Source organism: Zootoca vivipara, chromosome 4 (genome assembly GCF_965207765.1).
Source record: "Zootoca vivipara chromosome 4, rZooViv2.hap1.1, whole genome shotgun sequence".
In the NCBI taxonomy this organism is placed as follows: domain Eukaryota; kingdom Metazoa; phylum Chordata; class Lepidosauria; order Squamata; family Lacertidae; genus Zootoca; species Zootoca vivipara.
The window spans coordinates 72,976,505-72,999,289 of NC_142587.1; the positions used below are offsets into that span (position 1 = coordinate 72,976,505).

The window sequence follows — 22,785 nt, forward strand, 5'->3', positions numbered from 1 at the left end:
CACCACGGTTGTAGTTCCTGTTCCAAGTGATGACGAAGGAGCCTCTCTGCCTCTTGAGAGTGACAAGGCTTGGCTGCTACGCCTGCCTCAGCTTTTTGAGTTCACAAGGATCCACAGGGAGTGCTGAGGCAGAGAACTTAGGGAGGAGAGAGGTGGGGAGGAAAATCACTGGAGCCTCTTAATGATCAAACTTCCACTAACTTAGAGGAAATGTCTTATAAATAAACAGAAAAAAAGCAAAGCCCATTCTGTCCTGCCAGAGGAATGTACATTATTGCCTCTTGATGGAGCATTTTATACAACACCAGAGACGCAACCGTGTCTCTCGAAACAGCGTCTCTGAAATTCAGAGCGGGGGGGGGGGGGGAGAGAGAGAGAGAGAGAAGGAAAGAGAGAGAGAAGGAAAGAGAGAGAGAAGGAAAGAGAGAGAGAAGGAAAGAGAGAGAGAGTGTGTGTATATGAGAGACAGAGAAAGGAAGAAACTATAAAAACAAACAATGCTGGGAGGTTCATGCAGTTTTCTGTAGGAAAACAAACTGTCCAAATTCAACAGCCTACTAACTTTATTGCTTTAGCCCTAATAATCACGTAAGCAATGAATATATTTAAGTTCCATTTTTACAATCTATGATTTGTGAAGTTCAAGGCAAGAGACAGGAGAGGACAGATAAATACAGAAAGTATTGATAGTATTGATAACATGCCCTCCCCCTTCCCATCTCCAAATCTGGCCACTTGGGGATTATAATTTTTTTAAAAAATGTATCAGTCGTTCAGTCACAATTCAGAATTGCTTGAAAAACGGGGTAAGTATAGGCTAAGCACAGTGATTAAATGCCAACTGCTTTGGAAGAATTGTGCAGACGGTACTGGTTTTAGATCATGGAAAGGGGGTACACAATACGTAGGTGGTCAGGGATATGGAGAATGTAGGGCAGGACACTAAAAGCTGCTGCTGCGGGGGAGATCTTGTACTGGGGACAACAGGGACCAACCACTTTATTCCGTGGGGTAGGTTGCAAGCGGAATGAACAGCTGGGCTGACTTCCACCGCTCTGCACCATCACCTTCACAGACTGTAGGAGGGCACTTTCAAGCACAGAATAAGTAATCTGAGGAACTCATAGGGACCCACCTGACCTTATATAATAACTGTTCCTAGTATGTGCCCTTAATATGAGCAACGTGTCACCCAGTGTGGGCTGAGCTGCTACAGACTCCTTAGAAGCCTTACATACCGTAAATCTGTAGAATTGTTAGTCAGACTACCACCAGCGAGTCCAAATGAATGTTATCATACCCTGACTGTTTTTAAGGAAAGGGCCGGTGCTGTAATGTTTTCTTGTAATGATCTATATGTTTTAATACATCATATATTCTATTAATGTTCAACTGTTTTCTAATTATTATTTTTAGCGCTAAGCTGCCTTGAGTCCCTGTCAGGGGAAAAGGGCGGAATATAAGTAAACATAAACATAATAATACCGTAAACAACTTAAAATTCTCACATTCTCAAGAAGCAAGGTGGTTAGTCCCCTCCTCACAAGCAGCTTGAAAACATACTTAGGCTGCATGAGATAAAAGTATCCATAGCAAAAGGAGAACACAGCCTTGGAGAATTTAGGTGCAAAGATTTCATCTTTACCTTTTGTTTGATGCCACCCTGATGAAGTAAAAGTTAATCTTGACTATCCCATGGAAACACTGGAAAAAGTGAGTAATGGCTAACAAATCCTGATGTTATTAATGGGCCATGAGCACAATTAACTTTAGCCGGATTGGGATCATTATGTTTCCGAACTTAGGAGACAATTTATATACAGTACAAGCGAGTCAAGTTTTACTTCACTGAAATAAAAACTGATGATTGTTCTTTAAAAAGCACTGGAGGGAAGAATGAGTAAGAACCTAAAGTAGGAGAAACTGAGTTTTGAGAAAATATTTTTAACCTCAGAACTCAGAACTAGAGCCAATGCTACCAAATGAAAGTTCATATTAGGCTAAGTGGATTTTGAACTTACAATGCCTCAATAATTTTTGTATGGGTATAAATATAATTTGGCCCTTTGTGTATAATATACATAAACATTACAAAATTAAATTAACAGTCTTGACATTCTGAGTATTTATTATTTACTACTATAGAGCATGTATAAACAGAAGGAGGAATATCAGGCAGTGAGATACCAGCAACTATTGGGTCAACCAGACTTTGAAAGAATGGAAGCAACTTTTCTAATTATTTTCAACCCTTCTTCAGATTTTGGTGCCCAATTATTTAATTAACATTTTGCCTATATCTGTGTCCTTCTTGTACTTATGATCCTCAACCAGGTTAACATCATACTAGGAAGGCAACATGTATTCCACCTTTTTCTATTGTTCTGAAGTTCCAAAGTGTGAAGAAAAGCTTTTTAAAATTAAGAAAATTTGTTTCTGGAATTTTATGACCATGGCATTATTGCAATTGCTGTCTTATTGTTTGGATCTAAGAAAGTTATGGAAACTGTGTTTCTAAGCACATACAGAACATTTTCAGCTATGGATCAGGCCATTGGGAATAGGGTATTTTTACTTATCAGATATTTCTGAGAAATGGCAAATCCAGATTAAATAGGAAAGAAATGTGAGATGGCATTTTTATGCCAATGATGCTGAAGAAACCTGAACACATGAGTACTACTCTCAGAGTAAACATGACCCTGGAAGCACTCGATGTTAGCAGGTAACCAGGAAATGCATCTCAAATCATTCATGGACAAAATTAAGATAAAATTTATGGTACTGTTTTGAGGCCATCATTAAGTTATTATTTATAATTTTCCTCTAAAGAGCTCCATGAAGCTTACATGGTTCTCCATCCCCCCCACCCCACCCCAAAATCCATTTTATCCCCACAATTCTGTGAGGGTGGTTAGGTTGAAAGATAGTGACTGGCCCACTATTACCCAGTGAGCTTTGTGGCCAAGCAGTAATTTGAACCCTAGTTTCCCTGGTGCTAGTCCAACATTCTAACCCAGGGGTGCCCAAAGGTTTTTCAAAGAGGGCCAGATTTAATGAAGTGAACATGCATGAGGCCGACCAAAGTTGTTGACCTTTTTTTAGGAGTGAAGTTGTTGCGCTATTTTTATGATTTTACCCCAAAGTTGTTGAGCTTTTTGGGAGATTTTACCCCAGGAAATAAACTGCCACAGGGGCCAGATTAAAACCGACCAGGGGCCAGATTATGCCCCGATACGTACTTTGGACATGCCTGCTGTAACCATTATACAGCACTGATGGTGTTGACCTTTTGTGCCTATCCAGTTTGTCCACCTAAACTAGCAGTGATTGGCATAGTGACTTCTACTGTACTTCCAAACGTGTGGTTCATGAGTAATTGGTACTTTCATTCAGACCGATGATCTCCTACCAACATGCTTAGTTGGAAGCACCCTTACCTGCAAACAGTAATAATGAGATTTATTTCCAAATAAATGTGTCATAGATGGGGCTGCCACAGAAAGTGAACACAATCAGAGCAGTGCAGAGTTTCTTTAAGCAAACCTAGATAGCTTTCCAGGATGACAACTAAAGGAAAAGGGGAAAGACAGATACTGTTTCCCCTCTTTGGGATTCCAACATGCTAAAAAGAGAATCGGAATCATGTCATTTCTTCTGCTATCACCTATGGTGCTGCAGCCACAGCTCCAATTCACATAACAATAAGAGACAGGAGGGCAGTCACGTTCCTTCAGTGTGCTGACATTTCCCATTTGTGCCCTTCTTCAAAGTTTTAATTTGGTGAAGGTGCTTTGCAGCTTGTCTTTTAACAGGTCACAAATAACTTGGGATGCAAGATCTCATATTTCATTTTCTCCTGCTGGTGCCACTAAATATTTCATCTACCTTTAAAACAGCAGACTGCTTTAGAAGGCCCTATCTCTCCCCCCCCCCTTTATCTGCACTGTTTGCACACTGGTTCAGGGGATTTGTTCTTCAACATTAGACCAGTTTGCTCATACCTAATTAAGTAAAAGTAATCAACATGCCATAAAACAGCTCAACGCTGGGTACTGTATTTGCTTTCGAGACAGTTTTAAAAACATATGTGAGATGTATGTGTAATACACAAGGCCACAGAAAGAGTCACTTATCATAAAAATATCCCTTTGTACATGGTCGAGATTTCTCTGAATCTTCAATTTCAGATTGTAGTAATTTAGCACGCACTCTGCTAGGGTTTTTTTGGGGGGGAGGGCTCATTTTACAAATGCTTTTTCAATAAATTCTAACCCTTTTACAGTCAACAGAAAAAGAGTATTGTGTATATAAAGTACAGTATTGCCCTTGCATGTCTGAGGGTTGGGGGTAAATTCTCCCCAACCAGTTTCCCACTTCCCTCAAGAAAACTCGTGATTTGCATCCTGCATCTATTTTATTATTATTGTTATTATTATTTTTATTTATTTATTTATTTATTTATTTATTTATTCTGAATTGAATACCATTGGTTTGAATAGGACAACTCCAGAGTAAAAAGTTTGCCAAAAAGAGCTAAGTGCCTTATGTCTTCCAGTTCCTCATTTACAAAATGAGACCTATTTCCTTTCGTCACATGATCACCATGTGGATACATGGCATCTTAATGGTCAGAGACAATAGTGAGTAACAAGGAAGAAAATTCTGCCCTTTAAAACTTGCACACCTTTTTAAAAACTACTGTAAATAGTTTAATATTTGTGTCGCCTGCAGCATCATGCGTTCTTCATCAATAATTATGATACATGATGGATCTGTCCTATTAAACTAGGAGCCGATAATCATCTGCCCTTTGGATATATGCAGTGCACTGACTATGCTTATGTTTCAAGCAGCCTTGCAAATTCTGCTGCACTTAGCTGCCCATAATTTCACCTTCCCAGATAAACTATCTTAATCAGCAGGAGGTAAGAACCACCACATATGTTCATTGCACACAAAATGGTCACCAGGTGGGGGCTCCTTGGAATTACATCCACATGACAGGTGCTCTGTGCTGCAGGCTGTTTTTCTGCATGGAATATGGTCACAGATAATCTCCACATCACTGCAAAGCATTCCTATATCTAATTTACAGTGGCACCGCGGCCATACACAGGGTCCTGCTCAGAGTACTCCAATGACTATGTAGGGTAGTTGGTAAGAAGGGACAGGGACTTCTTGTGCCTAGCACCTTGTCTCTGGAATGTTCTCCCTCGAAATCTTCATTGTGTGCTTTCTTTAACGTATTCTGGAAAGCACCTAGAACTGCTGCTTTTTCTTGTTGCTTTTAACATGATTTGATGCTGCTTTTCTTAATTTTTTGTTATGGGCCTTTTTCTTATTTCATATACAGTGGTACCTTGTGTTGCGTAACCTCCAGGTTACAGGATATTCGGGTTACAGCCGCGGCAACCCCAGAAGTGCATTTGTCTTGCGTTGTGCGCAGGCGCGGCGCCTCTAGTTACAGATTTTTCGGGGTGCGCATGGCACCCCAAAATGAATTAAATCCATAACCAGAGGTACCACTGTATTTGAGCTGCCTCATAAAGCTTTCTGTTAAGGTGTGCTGGGTTCCAAAATCAATAAATAATACTTAGTTTTCTTCCCTCCTTCCCAACTGGTTATTAACTGAACTATATAACTACTAAGTACCTTTGGTATATACTAGCTATTACACATTAATGGTTTGTTGCATGAACATAGGAAGCTGACTTATCTCAAGTCAAACTATTCATTGACAGGGCTTGATGCTGTCTCTTCTGGCTGGTGGCAGCTCTACAGGGTCTTTCAGGCATGTACACCACTGGCTATTCATTTCGACACATCTGTATTCCACTTTTTAGCTGAAAAAGCTCTAGAGCAGCTTATAGCTCAATGAAAAGCAAACCACTCTATGCCTCCTTTCTTTCTCTCTGCTGCAGCCTGCTCGAGGAAAACTAAAGGCACCTGGTTTCTCAGTAGAGTCCGCAAAATAGTCTTGCTCATCTTCTCTCTCTCTGCAACAACCTGTTCACATGGCTGCTGCAAAGTGGTGGATCTGGGAGAACCAAAGGCAGCTGGTGCCTCAAAAGAATGTGATATCCCTGCTTCCTTTCTCTTCCTCTGCTGCAGCCTGATGTGATCCTTTTAAGTGCAAATGCTGGGAATTGAAACTGGGGCTCTTCTTGCATGCTCTACCAGTAGTCCCCTTAATCTGACCCAAAATGAATATAAAATTACATAGCAAAAACCAGATTTGGGAATATTTCACAATGAAACAGTCTGCACTGCAGTAACTCATGACCCAACAATTAGAGGCTCTTTTTATTAAACAAGCACTCTTTTTTCACCTCATAGAACTGAATGATAGCAATAATACCACAACTCAAGGCTACAGCAAACTTGCATAGTAACCAGGGCAAGGGAGCCATTAGCGAGTAGAACCTAATAGAAATATTTGGTAGAGATGGTTTCCTATGTGTCAAAGAATAGGGTAAATGTATTAATAGGATAAATTTAAGTCTGCCCTGTCTACCTCCTTGAAAAATACATTGTAAGAATTTTGAACACGCAGAATGTTCTTTCTTCCGGTAAAACCAACTGAAACAAAATGAGATAGGGACTTTACCTACCAGATAAAGAATACAGAGAGCATGGAAGAGCTTTGCATTATTATCAAGACATTTATAGCACCAAGATGAAATATTTGCATTTTAAATGAAATATGCTACCTCACCTTTTTAATGATTTGCTGCACTCCTTTGCATGGGAAACAGTTAACAGGATATGGTCCGAAGACACATGCCTTGGCCTGGTCAGTGTTTGAAAGGGAAACTTTCTGGAAACCCTATGAATACTACCTTGGGTTCCATGGTGAAATTAAGGGGAAAGCTGCCCTCCACCTCCTGCCCTGGCCAAAATGGGCCAGGAAGGATTTGGAAGTAGCTCCACCAAGGTATCCCACAACCACCATCAAGAAGATACGATTTCTCTACCCATGAAGAAAAAGCCCCTTGTTCACTTATAATTTAAAGGTAGGATGAAAGAAAATGAAGGAGAAAAGTACAAAGGTTATTCTATGTCCCTGGACTCCCTTTCCTAAATCATTGTATATATAAAACTGGGTCATTTAGATGAGAGGCATCAGTCATGCTTTGGAATAGGAAAGCAAACAATTTTCATTCTATTGTGCACTTGTATTTGAAACCAACTTTTCTGCTGTGACCCTCTATACTTACCCTGTCTGTTGCTCTAACCAGCAACATGCCTTTTCAATCTGCCTTCCTGGGGTCTGCATTTGATTACAGCATTCATGTTCTATTTAGATTCTTTTGTACCATGCCCTGTGGTGCTAGTACGAAAGGTGTTATTTATAAAATGTAATTCTGTTGTATTGCAATTTGGATTCAAAGAGGACAAGTAATATAAAATACTTAGTTTATTTAATAATTTCTCGGATTTATTAAATCAGGATCTTTACAAGATTAGTGCTGGGAGGTAGGAGGAGGTTATTAACTAATAAACAGGCTTCAGGCAACCCCTACTCCTCTACAGAATATACATTATTTAAACAGTTTCTCTTTGGAGAACCAAGATGTGCATCCAGCTCAAATTTCTCTTCCTGATTTTTTGTTTCTTAAGCATCAAGAAACAGTCATGTGTTAAGATTTCTTGAGCTTATATTAGTCTCAAACAGGTCATCTGCAATTGTATTTTTCTCCCTTGCAGTAGCATTTGCGAAAAATCATCAGAGAATATCATATACGTCTGCTCACATATATACAGTTGTCTGCTCACTGGGAAGCTTGTGGCTGGCATCAGAATACACACTTCAGGGGAAAATGCCATGCATGAAGCAACACAATTTCATCAGCTACTGCTTTTTTAAAAAAGTGTTTGGGATTAAATCTTAATGTCTTCAGTGACACTCTTTTTCAAATAAACATATTTAAGACTGGGGCCACCCTTGCAGAATCCATTGCTGTTTTAGCTGCCATCATGCAGGCTGTAAGTTCCAACAGTTATAACACCATTCCATGCAGTTTGTCCTATTCCAAGGCCAGTCTGTCTGCCTTCAGAATCTCACCCTGCCTCGTGATATCTATCTGTCTGCATAAATATTCTTTAGCTGTCCTTACAGAACATGTCTGGGGCCATATAAAAGGTAAAGGACCCCTGGTTAAGTCCAGTCAAAGGCGACTCTGGGGTTGCGGCCCTCATCTCACTATCAGACCGAGGGAGCTGGCGTTTGGCCCCAGACAGCTTTCTGGGTCATGTGGCCAGCATGACTAAAACGCTTCTGGTACAATGGAACACCGTGACAGAAGCCAGAGTGCACGGAAACGCTGTTTACCTTCCTGCCACAGCATTTATCTACTTGCACTCGTGTGCTTTTGAACTGTTAGGTTGGCAGGAGCTGGGACAGAGCAACGGGAGCGGGGATTTGAGCCGCCGACCTTCCAATCGGCAAGCCCAAGAGGCTCAGTGGTTTAGACTACAGCACCATATACATTTTATAGACTCAATGGTGTTGGTAAAGGTAAAGGTAAAGGGACCCCTGACCATTAGGTCCAGTCGTGACCGACTCTGGGGTTGCGCGCTCATCTCGCATTATTGGCCGAGGGAGCCGGCGTATAGCTTCCAGGTCATGTGGCCAGCATGACAAAGCCGCTTCTGGCAAACCAGAGCAGCACATGGAAATGCCGTTTACCTTCCCGCTGTAGCGGTTCCTATTTATCTACTTGCATTTTGACGTGCTTTCGAACTGCTAGGTTGGCAGGAGCTGGGACCAAGCAACGGGAGCTCACCCCGTCACAGGGATTCGAACCGCCGACCTTCTGATCAGCAAGCCCTAGGCTCAGTGGTTTAACCACAGCGCCACCTGGGTTGTAGACACTATTGAGTCTACATTTTATAATAGTGTTGGTAGCTTGTGCTAAAGCAGCAGTAAGGATGACACCTGGATCCTTCTCAACAGTGGTGCAAACTAATAATCAAACTAACCCCCAAAATATGACAATCTCCCTGACCTAAATAGGAACAAAACTCTTTTGCAAGCTACACCAAGGAAATTTTTATCCAGCACAATAGTTTTATGTTCTTCTTATAAGTGTGCCAAACCCTTAAGCTGGATCCCCATGAGCTGCTGTGCCAACTGTAACTAATTAGAAACTGATTGACAGTTCATATAAAGAAAAATGGAAGTAGTTTACTTGCTTTGGAAATTTGAATGGTACCTAAAGCAATGTAGAATAAAATTATTTTAAATTTTGAAATTAACAGTCGTATGTGGACTGAAGAGCATAATCCTATCATCACCAGTCTTTATCTCTTCCTCGTGCTGTGTGTTGTTTTTGCATCCACCTTTGAAATCAAAATTATCTCTGATTCTAAATCAAATGTCAAGTAATTTGAGTAAAGTAATTTTACCCATTTAAAATGAAGTGAAGCTTGAACTTGGGCAATTGATAGTCTGTTAATTTGTCAGTAGCACAGGGTCTTTCGAAAAAGTTATAGAACTCTAATATGCAAATATTTGACAGCAGCAAGTCTGAATTTATTTCAAAACGCTTGTTTTAAACATTTTATTTTTATATCCATTTCTACTTGAGTGGAGCAAAACAAGTGGAGCGACAGAGGAAGGAGTTTTCATTTCAAATATTAGGAATGAGCCAAGCTGTGGTTTGGGGTCAGATCTTCTTAAAATAATTCTGGCTACCAAGAGCAGCTAACAACAACTGACAGTTACATTGCCATTGATTTTGTATATCACTTTGGGTGCCACTGTGGCAGAGCATGCAATTCAAGATTTTTTTAAAAAAAGATTACATTTAAAACACTTTAAAGCATTGGCCTAAATCCTCAGAAACATGTCGCCACATCATAAGCCGACTTAAAAATATACTACACACACACCACCACCAACTTGGGGAAAAGTCAAAAGCATTTTATAATAGGAAAGAGCTGATAATGGGCGGGGGGGGGGGAGGGAGAAGGAAAAACACAGCTGGGCCAGAACAAGTCCTAGCAAGCACCTAAACGAAGCTGTCAAATCATGCCCCATATTCATCTACCACTACAGCTTTTATCTTCTCTGGCAACTAAACTGGAACCTACCAAACTGAGTATAACACTCTTGATTTTTAATGAAAGAACCAGAATAAGTATGAGAGAATGAAAAAAAAAAGCCTTTTAAAAGTATAGATGATTGGAATTTTTTTGGCCATAAATTATGGGAGTGGAGCAGAGAGGGAGAAACCATATTTGCCTAGAAAAACAAGACAAAATGTTCTGTGTTAATGCCAAGGTAGGTGGCGCTGTGGTTAAACCACTGAGCCTAGGGCTTGCTGATCAGAAGGTCGGCGGTTCGAATCCCTGTGACGGGGTGAGCTCCTGTTGCTTGGTCCCAGCTCCTGCCAACTTAGCAGTTCAAAAGCACATCAAAATGCAAGTAGATAAATAGGAACCGCTACAGCGGGAAGGTAAACGGTGTTTCCATGTGCTGCTCTGGTTCGCCAGAAGCGGCTTTGTCATACTGGCCACATGACCTGGAAGCTGTACGCCGGCTCCCTTGGCCAATAATGCGAGATGAGCGCGCAACCCCAGAGTCGGTCACGACTGGACCTAATGGTCAGGGGTCCCTTTACCTTTACCTTTAAACTCATTAAACGGTAAATGCTTATCACACATTGGGCTAAAAGTGACCCTATATCATGTGGGTTTTTTGTTTTTGTTTTGCAAAGCAGGAATAGCAGGGCATGAAAGCTTGTGGAGAAATATTGTCTATAGGAGTTGTGCTTGGTGGGATGGCGAAGAAGCCCACAGCTTCTTCATAAAAGCCAGCTATTTCAGGCATACAGGCTGAAAGGCCACACCCAAACACTCCCCAAATAGTTCAAGGAAGCAAGCACCAATCTGCTAGTAGAGTTTCTTGGGCTATCTTGCCCCTTTTGAATGATCATGGTACTCGGTCTTAAATATGTTCCAATATATCTGTTTTGCTGCTGTTCTCCTAAGGAAGATGACTCAACAGAAGGGGGGAAGTTTCACAGTAAGGCAAGAGTTCTCTAATCTTGCCATTGCTTGGTAGCATAGCTGCAAAGTTCTCCCTTTTTTAAAGGGAAATTCCCTTATGCTGAATAGGCTTCCTCGCGAGAAAAGGGAAAACTTGGCAGCTATGCTCGGTAGAGCTCCTCGAGATAATTCAGAGCCTACTTTTGCTTCGGCTGGTTTAACAATCACTTAATGGGTGGCCACAGGCTGCTCCCTTTCCAGCCCTAGGAGGAAGGAAGTGTAAGAAACCTTCCTCCTGTCCAGCAGCCACAGACTGCCAATGGGGTCATGCTGGATTGAGTCATCTGCAGCTGCCACACAGCTGCCTATACTTCATCTGGCCAAGAGTGGACATTCTGACTCCTGGCTGAATCTAAAATGAGAGAAAAGGAAGAGCTCTATGTAAGAATAGGCAACTGGCAGCCCAGGAACTGAATCTATCCACTCCATGTTCCCAGTTGTTAGCCAAACTGTGACAGACTGAGAGCCTCTGCCACTTTCAATGGTTTGCACAACTGTTTGCACAAATCACGAAGACAATCTTGTGACAGGATGTTGTATTCTATCTCATCATCTAATTTAATTCATTTAACAGAAAGGATAAAGAGTTGTCCATTGGCAAAAAGACACGCCAGGATTTCTGTGTGTGTTCTTTAAGAACAGAAAAAGTACCAGACCCACAGGTACTGCAAAATGAAAATCCAGAATATTGCCATTCAGGGAGGAGGTGCAGAAGGGAAGAGAGAAAACCCGGGATTTTAATATCATAGGATGCAATATACCTGCATAAGAAAGTGAGGTGAGAGCAATACCAATAATTAATTAATTACAGTAATTATTACCAACACAGTTGCATATGTGGAAAATCTTGATTTAGAGCAAATGTATAATTTAAAGCAATTATCCAAAGGTTTGTTGGGTTTTACACAACTGTGAATCTTGTGAGTGTTTTAAATGATTCATAGGTTGTTGGTCTGAAACTGTGTCAATTTTGACAATTTGTACTTCACTACTACTCTCTGGATCAGAGTCACCTGACACACGTGAGAACTACTACTTTAAATGTAGAATTCAGATGAAACTTGGAAGGTAAGAAGGAATATGACATTAAACTAACAAATAGAGAAGAAAACTAAAAACAGAAAAGCCACAACATTTCACCCAACACTTCCTGTTGGCTCCAAATTAATTAATGTGGATCTAAATTTAAGAAGAAAAAGTATACCAAGTCAAAGGACTACTTTGAATCTGTGTTCCTCAAAAAAGGTTTTCCCTGGAAAATTAATTTTAGACTTTTTATTGTCAAATGCATTAAAAGCTATTAAAGAATTATTTTTTAGATGTATGAAAAATGTTGTTTCTCATTCACAAACCTGTTCTTCTTGCTGCACAAAGTATTAGTGAGTAACTTGGACTCAGAAATGTTCAATTCAGTTTGTATGTTCATTGCCATAGCTATACTTTTTCCACTTAAGATAATGCATGCTCAAATACACATAAAAAATAGTGTGTGGTCATATACAATCAAAATGAAATCTCTACGGTCATAACGCTACCAGTTCATAGGCTTTAGGACCATCAAATATTTTTATGATAATTTTGTTCTTCCATATATCAACTAATTCCAGTTCTACCCTGCCACAGCACTTTCCTATACTGTGGCACCTTGAACTGGCTGGTGACAGTACTGATGCTGAGGCTTCACACATTTCACAATGTCAATGAAAGTACATGTGTAATGTCTGGGACAAATCCAAAACCCTATCTAGTAGCCAGTATTTGTAGATTAAGCAATTTAAAATGTGGGATTCAGGAGGCAAATAAGGAGGCTAGAGGAGAGATGGTCAGCCAAAATACCAAAGTACAGCAGGGATACAAACTCTGTTCACGTGAATAAGGCTCCTGTCAGCGGAAAGTACTTTTGGAACCAAGCTGAAAGGAAAGAAGGCCACGTTGACATGATGAAAAGCCAAGAAGTCAAAATAACTGTTTACTGAATCAATCAACAAGAGAGCAGTTAAAATTATGTTGGTGGTATACAGACCATTAGGGCAAGAATGCAGTTAAGAGCAAAATTCTATAACACATACTAACATTAATAAGTTGATCCTGACTCCAATGTTAGACTCAGGCATGTTTGATTCCTACAAAATTAATGTTCACATGTAAAGGTGGGTTTTTTTAATAGCTTTTATAAGTTTCATTGATCTGTTTATTTTGGATGTTGCTTTTACATTTCTGTTGTGGGGTTTTGTTTCATTTTTGCTTAGTTTAATGCATTACAGAACAGCCCAAAACGCTGCTAAAAGCTGGCTGCCAAGGTTTGGGCAAGGCAGAGATGACCCTTTCCCAGCAGAGAGTAGCTCCACAGACAGGGCAGATCCCCCGGATAACTAGGCGGATGAAGCACTACAGCTGGGGGTGTTCCTGCTAGCAGTAGCAGCTAAAACAGGGTATTCTGTGGGTGCTTTGGGGGGTATCCTTCAATTTGCTGCATACAGACCCCTTTGCTTCCTTGACACACAATCATATTGGGCCCTCAGCCTATAACAACCTAGAGATGGCCAAGATACTTTCCATCTCATTGGGAATTGAAGTAGTATCAAATACACACACACACACACACACGTACACCAAAAAGCCTAGTAGAAAAAAAAGAGGAAAGCTGCTGTCCCATCTGGAACAAGCTGATAGGGCTCTGAATGCAGCATTGCCCTTTGATCTCTACCCATCCAGCACAGATTGTTTGGCCCATTCTTTTGTAGTGGTTTTTTTAAAAAAATAAAATAAAATATATGTGTTATTGTAAGCCACTTTGTAAACAACAACAAACAACAACAACAATTTTTATTCTAAATAAGATACAGTGGTACCTCCAGTTACGAACTTACGGTAATTCGTTCTGGAGGTCCGTTCTTAACCTGAAACTGTTCTTAACTAGAGACGTGCTTTTGCTAATGGGGCCTCTTGCTGCCGCTGCACCGCCAGCACACGATTTCCATTCTCATCCTGGGGCAAAGTTCTCAACTTGAGGTAACTCTTCCAGGTTAGTAGAGTTTGTAACCTGAAGCGTTTGTAACCTGAGGCATTTGTAACTCGAGGTACCACTGTACTCATTTTAAATAAAAATTTTTAATTTGAAAAGGCTGCTCCTTGAAAGTTTTATAACCATCAAACCAAGCTAGGTGACAGACATAAAATTTAAATGATAAAACGAGGGTTAAGGGAACAGGAAAGCAATGTACAATGGCTCATCCAGTTCTAAACTGTCATCTCTGTATGAATTCACATGTACTGCAGACAAAGTTGTTATTTTTTCCCAAGTGAAATCCTTAGACTGGGTATGTTCTTACCCAAAGAGGCAAACCAGGTCATATGTCATTGAGCTCCCTTCCCCAATTGTCCCTACTGCTCATGTTCAAGAACAAACAGCTCCAAATCCAAGTTCTCACAAGGCCAGCTTGCCACAACATGCTATGCTTTGGCATCTTCACCATTTCATTTGAACTGCCCTCAAAAATCTGAAACATTCTGGGAATTGACAGATATGCATCGCTAATGCATCGCTTCCTATCTGGCATGCATTTACAATTGACAATATTGTTATACTACAGGAATGTCAGTAGCTTTTTCTTACTTTAAATTTCCCAATGACTGCAAGGAGGAGTTGAGTCACTGGGAAGTAACATGACTCTTTAAAGCAAATAAATGACTAAGCATAGGCAACTTTTACTATAGACATTTTTTTTTGGTCTGCAGTCAGTAAAATCACTGTTTCTGTTAAGTCACTTGGCTTCTGAAAGGTAGTATCATAAGGTAGCGGCTATTTCTAGTGCCTGGAAATATTTTTACACTCCAGCATGGAAATATTGGACCCACCCAAAGGACCGGAATGGCAATGTGTCTGCTCCAAGCAGTGGAGTCATTATTTTCTTCCTCCTTACATGGTAAGAATTAATATTCTGCATGATGCAGAAGTTTTCTTTTTGTTTTCTTTTAACTTTCCAGAAGCAACAGCAGCAAAGCAAAATCATCCAAAATCAAAACAAGCAAAGGGGACAAGTATTTGTCAACTGCCAACTTCATGAAGGCAAAATTCAGAATGAATTTCATGCAATATAAACGACCTGCAAGAACATGAGCCAACACTTGAAAGGTGGAAAGAAAACGCAACACTTCATCTTTTAGTTGCAAGAATAATTTCCATCATGTACCATTCTGCTAGTTCATATTGGTCCACTTTAAGCAGGTCTGTAGCTGTTGAAGCTGGGGCACCTATTTGCAGGCAACTCTATAGAAAAGATACAGTAGTAATTTTCAAATACAATACTGGTTGAAAGTAATAAAAGTAACTCATCTTGGTGAGTTCCAACATTATTTTTATGTTTCAGATATTTCTTTTGGAAGTATCACAATGGAACCAGAAAATATATTCAATGTAGCATCACCTTCCTTCTAGATTGAAAGATCCTAGATATACTATTTCATATAAAATTTGCACTTCATTGGCTGAGGATAGATGCAGTGTGCCTTTTTAAGGCTGTCATGATACACAGGAAAAATCAGGACACTGACAATAACATGCAAGAGGATAACATACAGTAATTAAATATGTCCACAGTAAGCCTCCCAGCAACCCGGGTGGCCAGAGGAGGATGGAGTGTTGTCTCTTAATCAGGGCTGGAAGTTTACTCCAGGCATGGATTGTACTCATGCCGGGTTGCAATCACCACTCACTATCATACAAAGGAGGGTAAGGACTCCTTGGCCCAGGTCATATAGAAAGTCATGTCTTATTTTGCATTTAAGTCAGGGACTGATACATTTGCCCCTGCATAGAAAGCTGCCTTACACTAGACCAGGCATCCCCAAACTGTGGCCCTCCAGATGTTTTGGCCTACAACTCCCATGATCCCTAGCTAACAGGACTAGTGGTCAGGGATGATGGGAATTGTAGTCCAAAACATCTGGAGGGCCGAAGTTTGGGATGCCTGCACTAGACCATTGGTCCATCTAGTTCAGTATTGCCTACACTGATCAGCAGTAGTTTTCCAGGGTTTCAGACAAGGGATATTCCTGAAAGTGAGGTCCTTGATTTCAATTCCCATCCCTTTCTGACGATACTGGGGACTGAATCTGAGACCTTCTACACACAAAGCAGATGCTCAACTACTACCCTGCGGACTCCTCCCAACATGTCATTATTTACCCATCCTTTCCTCCACCAGCTGTCTTGCTTACATTTGTTGTTGTTTAGTCATTTAGTCGTGTCCGACTCTTCGTGACCCCATGGACCATAGCACGCCAGGCACTCCTGTCTTGCACTGCCTCCCGCAGTTTGGTCAAACTCATGTTGGTAGCTTCGAGAACACTGTCCAACCATCTTGTCCTCTGACGTCCCCTTCTCCTAGTGCCCTCCATCTTTCCCAACATCAGGGTCTTTTCCAAGGATTCTTCTCTTCTCATGAGGTGGCCAAAGTATTGGAGCCTCAGCTTCACGATCTGTCCTTCCAGGGAGCACTCAGGGCTGATTTCCTTACATATATCAAACAAATAACCACTCTTGGTAGGAACTAATATGCTATGTGACCTTGGCCATGTCATCCCGAACCTCATGTCCCAATCTGTAAAGCTACATAAATAATACTGCCATACTTCACCATAATAGATTGGACTTAATTTATTCATGTGAATTTAAAAAAAGCTTCTGGAATAAATAAAACCTTCTGCAAGTACTTCTCAGATGTCTGAATTGTAGGACAGGCTTCATTGTTTAACAATTTGATCCTCTGCATGTTTACTCAAAAGTAAGTCTCTCTATGTTCAGTGCAGCTCACTCCCAAAGAGAAGGCATACAGTAGGATTTCAGCCCAGCTGAGAAATGGAAATATATAATTTGTACGAAGCTTGGCTAGAGACTAAACTCTACTCTGCAAAATGAATAGGAAACAAGTCAGCCATAATATAATTGCATGCCTACTAAAGTTATCATGATAACTGCTTCTCAGACCCTGGAAAACTAAATTGTTCTGAACTAAGAAACATTATATTTACCCTCATTATTCAAACAACAACAACAACAATAATTTCAAAAGATAGACTTACATATAAATCTTAATTATATTACTAGGAAGTAAACTCCAAGTCCAAGTAAACTTCTTCCACACAAATACATTTATGAGCAGAGTATTACTTCAGTTTCTTGGCACAGGAGAAAATAAACTAGGAGGAACCACTCTAGGGCCATTTTACCATTTTTGTATGTATTCTTAAAACTTAATTATTTTTTGTGGCTGATCCTTAATTTAATTAACTGTTAGAAAATAAATGCTACTTAATTGGGCAAGCTATAAGTCACTGGCCAACCAAAATTCATAATGCTGAGCAACTTAAGAAGTATATCTATTTAACAATCATTCTCCTATTTTCTACAGAATTATTATAACAAATAATTATTAAAGAATAGAATCCTTATTATATTTTATTATTTCTCTGCCTTTCCTTTAGAATGTTTAAGGAGGTTAACAAAATCAACACTGCACATCAGAACTGTGCAAAAAATGTCATTTCAAAAATGTCCACCATATTTGCAGCTGGATAAATAGCGGTGGTGGTGGGATACAATTTTACTAAATTTCTCCAGGCAGGGAGAAATTATCCAACAGGTTTTCAGCAGTGTGGCTCACCATAAAGATTGATTTTTGTCCCATGTAGTATCAATATGGCAACTTTAAAGAAGAAAACTGACAATGTGTGCCTTCTATAGGAAAAAAGCACTTGAAAGTTTAGATATACAGTAGTCAGATGTCCAAAACACAGGAACTTTTTATTTTGTGGAGAGGAAAAACTGCTGGGAAGAGGGTGGAGAGACGATTAAAGTTCAGACTATGGCAAAGAGGTTACTCTATAATGTGGAAAGAAGCTATGTGTTCTCTTAGCAGCTAAAATCCACAATATCCTTATCCTGTTTTTCAATAATAACAACAACAACAACGATGATGATGATGATGATGATGTAAATCCTATAATGGAGCTTACTCTCAACCATGAAGTTACCTCCAGATTTTACTGCCATACTTTGTAATATGTGTTTGCTGATGGAAGTTACATCCCAACAGCACTAAAGAGGGTCATGTTGGCTATCTCTCGCGTAAATGATTGCAGCTTATGGCCTCAATATAGTGAAGAAGACACAGGGGATTCTGAGGTTACTCAAAGGTCCCCAACACATACACCCCATGTTGTATTCATTTCTATATTGAGGTAGTTTTTGTTTAGGTATATTTTTCTTTTTTTCTTTTTACAAAAGTATACAATTCACTCGTGTATGCTACCTATGAATAATACGGTAGTTTGTAAACATTTATGATCAACTAGTGTCATTCAGCCCATTTAATAAACGGGCGCTAGAACATTTGGCCTTTTTCGGTGGCAGCGGCGTGGGGGGGCTTTTATTCCTTGTCTAATTTATTATTCCTTCTCCCCTCCCTTTGATCCTTAATTTATCCCTTATTCCCCCCCCCCCGTTCCCAAACCCCAAGCCAAAGTCCCCCCTTTTTTTACCTTTACAGCCCGGGCTCAGCTGGGGGGTGCGGGGGTATTTCTTCCTTTACCCCCTCCGAAGCTTGTGTTTGGAGTGCGGATCCCTCCCCACCCTGTTTTCGCGCGCTTTTTACGCCTGCCGTTTGGTTCCTAATTTTTCCCCGTCAATAGCGCTGCTGCTGCCAGGGCCCAGTAGCCGAATTCTGGCTCCTGGACGGCCCGGGCGGCTGCTCCGGGGTGTACGTCCAGTTTTTCAGGGCTGGGAGTGGGGGTGGCTTCCGCTACTTTTGTTGGCCTCCGTGGCTGTTTTTCAGTCGCCTGCTGCATCCGGGAGGGAGCTTTGCCGTCCGGGGGGCTTGCGCCCGCCCTGGCACTTTCTGAGGGTCCCGCGGTTGGCGCTGAGCATTCGGTGGCCTCCCCGCGCCTTTCCTGGCCGTTCCGGCCCAGCGGGGGTCTCCCGGTTGCTTGCGCTGTTTGGGCCTCAATTTCGGGCCTGTTAGTGAGGAGAAGCCGGGGCCTCGATTTTTGGGTCGTCCCGACTTCCTCCTCAGGCCCTTGGGCACGTTGAGAGAGGGCCTGCCCTGCTTAGGAGCCTTGCTGCCTGCTCCTGCCTTCTACCTGGTGGCCACTGTTTTAACTGCTTATTGAGCCAGTGCAGGGCAGAGGGGTGGGGGGTGGGCTGGGGAGAGTGTGTGTGTGTGTGTGTGTGTGCAGTCTCTGCGTCCAATCCCTGTGTCCCTGGGGCACATGCTCAGTAGCGCGGAAAACGGGACACAGGGAATCTGGATGCACAGACACTTGCACTTTATTATATAGGATTTTATGACAGGTGTGTTTCCATATCCTTCTGTCTCCTCTCACAGGTTCCTAAGATAACAGCATCTATTTGCAGATGCAGTTTTTACATACATCTTCTCTCATGACAAACACCTCCGTTAGTACACAATAGGAAAAGAGTGGAGAGCAGAAAGCTTGGAGGCGGGGGACAGAAATAATGAATACAGATGGTAAGAATGGGGGAAGGCACTGACCTTTATTGTCACTGACACAATTAAAAAATGAAGACTAAAATGAAGACAACCAAAATAATATTTCTAATATGCTACTTTTTATACAGTATTTCACACACACACACACACACACACACACACACACACACACACACACCACATTGACAGGCCTACTACCAACTGTACAAGTGAGGCCTGTACAAGTGAGGCACCACCCCCACAGCCCTTGAATTCCATCAATCACCCATTTTTATATAGTGTACATGCCTTGGTTTTGCAAAAAGGTCTCCACATTCTTGGAAAAGGTTGCATGACATAAAGTTTAGCATGAAATGTTAAACTTAAAAAAACAAAAAAACTCTTAATACAATGAACTGCTTCTTCGTGAGGGAAAGAGACCAGAATGTCAGAGACAGCCCTTGCTTGCTCTGCATGCATATAAGAAGTCCTGCCTCCACTAAGTGCCTGTGTGTTCTCTTTGGTGCACAACGTATCAATCAGCCCAGGTGCTTCAAAACCCCTTGAGAAGCTCTTTCTTGCAGTTTTTAAGAGAGTTAGCAAACTATTTCTATTGTTTAAAAATTCCTTCAGTAGCACCGTAAAGACCAACTAAGTTTTTATTTGGTCTTTAAGGTGCTACTGAAGGAATGTTTGAATTTTGTTTCGACTCAGACCAACACGGCTACCTACCTGTAACTATTTCTATTGTAACTGCTTTCATAAGAAAGCCTGTCATCCCAAGTCTCAAACAACACTTATGTAAAAGTTCAACTGAGATCAAACTTGTATTTATGATGGGGGGTTGTGTGTGGGGGGGCACATTCCCTAATTTATATTTATCTACATGCCCCAAGATCAGCCAAGACCTTGAAATTCATTTCATTTGTTACTCATAGCAGATTTGAGCTTCAGTGTGCATTACATTAGCCCTCTGGTCTGATTAAAGCCTCTCTCCTCCCCCAGCTTTAATCTCTGCATGCTGTTATGTGGAAGGTGCCAACTTCAGAACAGACAGTTCTGTAGAGAAGGACATTTTTAAAAAAGGCACAGCACTTTAGCAAATTTAAACAAGAGGACATGTGATCAAAATAATTCATAAAGGGAAGGGTTTTATTAAGTCATTTCATGAGCACACAATGCCCTTCTTGCTTTGTTTTCTTGTTAAATAAACCTGGCTTTACATATGCCAAGGCAACGCATTTAAATACAATATCACTGCACATGCCCTAAATGCACAAACTAGTTCTTTCCTCTCATTCCAACCCTGCTCAATTTTTTTCCTTTCCTTTCTTCAACCCTAGTTTTGGAATAACGTATGTGTTTTCTTTCCCCGTTAAGAATTGCACTCTTTCCTCCCCTTCCTTAATACAGAACCATAAAACAGTGAAGGCGTGTGCTTAAAAACGCAGCCCTTGCTCAGAAAAGCAAAACAAAATCTCATACCAAAATCTAACTCTCAAAGAATCCCTCTGGCATAAGGAACCCTGTTCTAATCTTCCTTTATCAAACTTGAGTGATAGCTGCACTCAACAACTCTGGACAGAACTGTCCTGTTTCTCAGGCTTTCATCTCCCCTCTCCCCACCGAGTTGGAGGGGAAAGGATACAGTGCACATTTTCACATTCTCTAAGTCTGCAGTTGTTTTTATATAAGAAGCAATTTGTTTGGGTCATATCAGGTCAAATGGGAAGCCTGCCCAGCTCTCGGTTTTAAAGGAAAAACATACAGAAAGACACAAAAACACAGCAGTTTCCTTCATTAAATTCCACTCTACCTGCCATGGGCATGGAGCCACAATGGAATTTCCCACCCTGGCTGAGCACTGCACAACTTTTATTTTTAGGGTTTTTGGCATTTTATAGAAAAATCTTATTAGTTTGCTTTTAAGTGAACTTTGAGGCAAAGGCTATTAACACACAGCATAGATGTGATTTTTAATAAATAAATAAATAAAATACTGAAGGATTAGAGTCAGGCTAAATCTTAAAGTCCTTACCCAGGGCCTGATTCTTACCTCCTTTGGCCTGCCATAAACTGGGAATAGTTCCACTAAAAGCAACGGTACTTTATTAGATTAAAATTGGTATTAAGTAATAATCCCTTCACTGCTCTGAGCTGGTTTGCATGTTCAGAGAAACAGCAGAAACATGGGTGAATAAATGACTTGCAATTCCTCTTTTATTTTGCTGTAAAACCACACATATAAGCCACAGGACAGATGTATAAATTCTGCTTTCTTGTATTAACTGAAGATACAGCAGAAGAAGTCTTAGAACACTGGAAGGAATTAGGAAGGTGCCTGACGTCAAAGTCAAATCATTTGTCAATCATGCTCAGAAATGTCAGCACTGACTAGCTGTTGCACTCTCCTGAGTTTCAGGCAGGGTTATTTCCCAGTCCTACCTGCAGATTCTGAGGCTTGAACCTGCGGCCATTTATGTGATCCACTACTCAGCTATGGTTGTACTCTGCAAGTGTTGAGTTGCTCACTCAACCAGTTTTCACCTGCTTCTGTGAATGCATGGGATTCAGTTGAGAAGTACCTCAAGAGTATCACACACCAGTACCTCTCAGATTGTATGTGATGCAGGAGAACAGGGATAAAATCTTCCAACTTTTCACTTTGCAATGAAAAGTAGCTGTCACTGTGTGTGTGTGTGTGTGTGTGTGTGTGTGTGTGTGTGTGTGTGTACACCAATTTGATCAGATAAGTAGCACTGGTGGCATGGGATGCTTAACTTTTCCCTCCCCCCATTATATTCCCACTCAAGATCACAATTCTGTTGTCTTTTTGTACTGAGTAGTCTATTTAGATGCAGAAAATGGTGCATAGGTGACGGTGTAGAGAGGCTAGATTCTCCCACCCCAGCATTGCTGTTGCAGTTGAGCATTACCTCCCCTGCCTGTGCAGCTGCTTAATGTTAAGATGAAAACACCAGCAACTTCCAGAGCAGTAGCTATGTTAACTTATTGCAGCAAAAACAACAGAGCCCCATAGTTTGGGTCTAAAAGGGCTATTTTAATTGCCACGGAATTATCAACATTGTCGCCGCCCATATGCACTGCTTCTTCCCTGTAGTAAGGTGCAAAGATGGGATTGGAATATCCATACTGAATGCATGTAGCCTAAGACAGAATGTGGTTCTGCTGATACCAGAGCAGGATAGTCTGTGAACTGTCATGGCTATGTATATTTCCA

General features: G+C 40.9%; 1 protein-coding gene across 28 annotated transcripts in view; it reads right to left on the bottom strand.

Moving 5' to 3' along the window:
• The window catches only part of ZBTB20 (zinc finger and BTB domain containing 20), a 520,201-nt gene that overhangs the window by 223,056 nt on the left and 274,360 nt on the right, over positions 1-22,785 (bottom strand). Inside the window, exon 5 of one of the 28 annotated variants that reach the window (XM_088668198.1) lies at positions 1-22,785. This exon is cut by the window's right edge and continues 25,976 nt beyond it. The exons of the other annotated variants lie outside the window; for them this stretch is intronic. The gene's annotated coding sequence lies outside the window, so the exon portion shown is untranslated. 28 annotated transcript variants of the gene reach the window in all.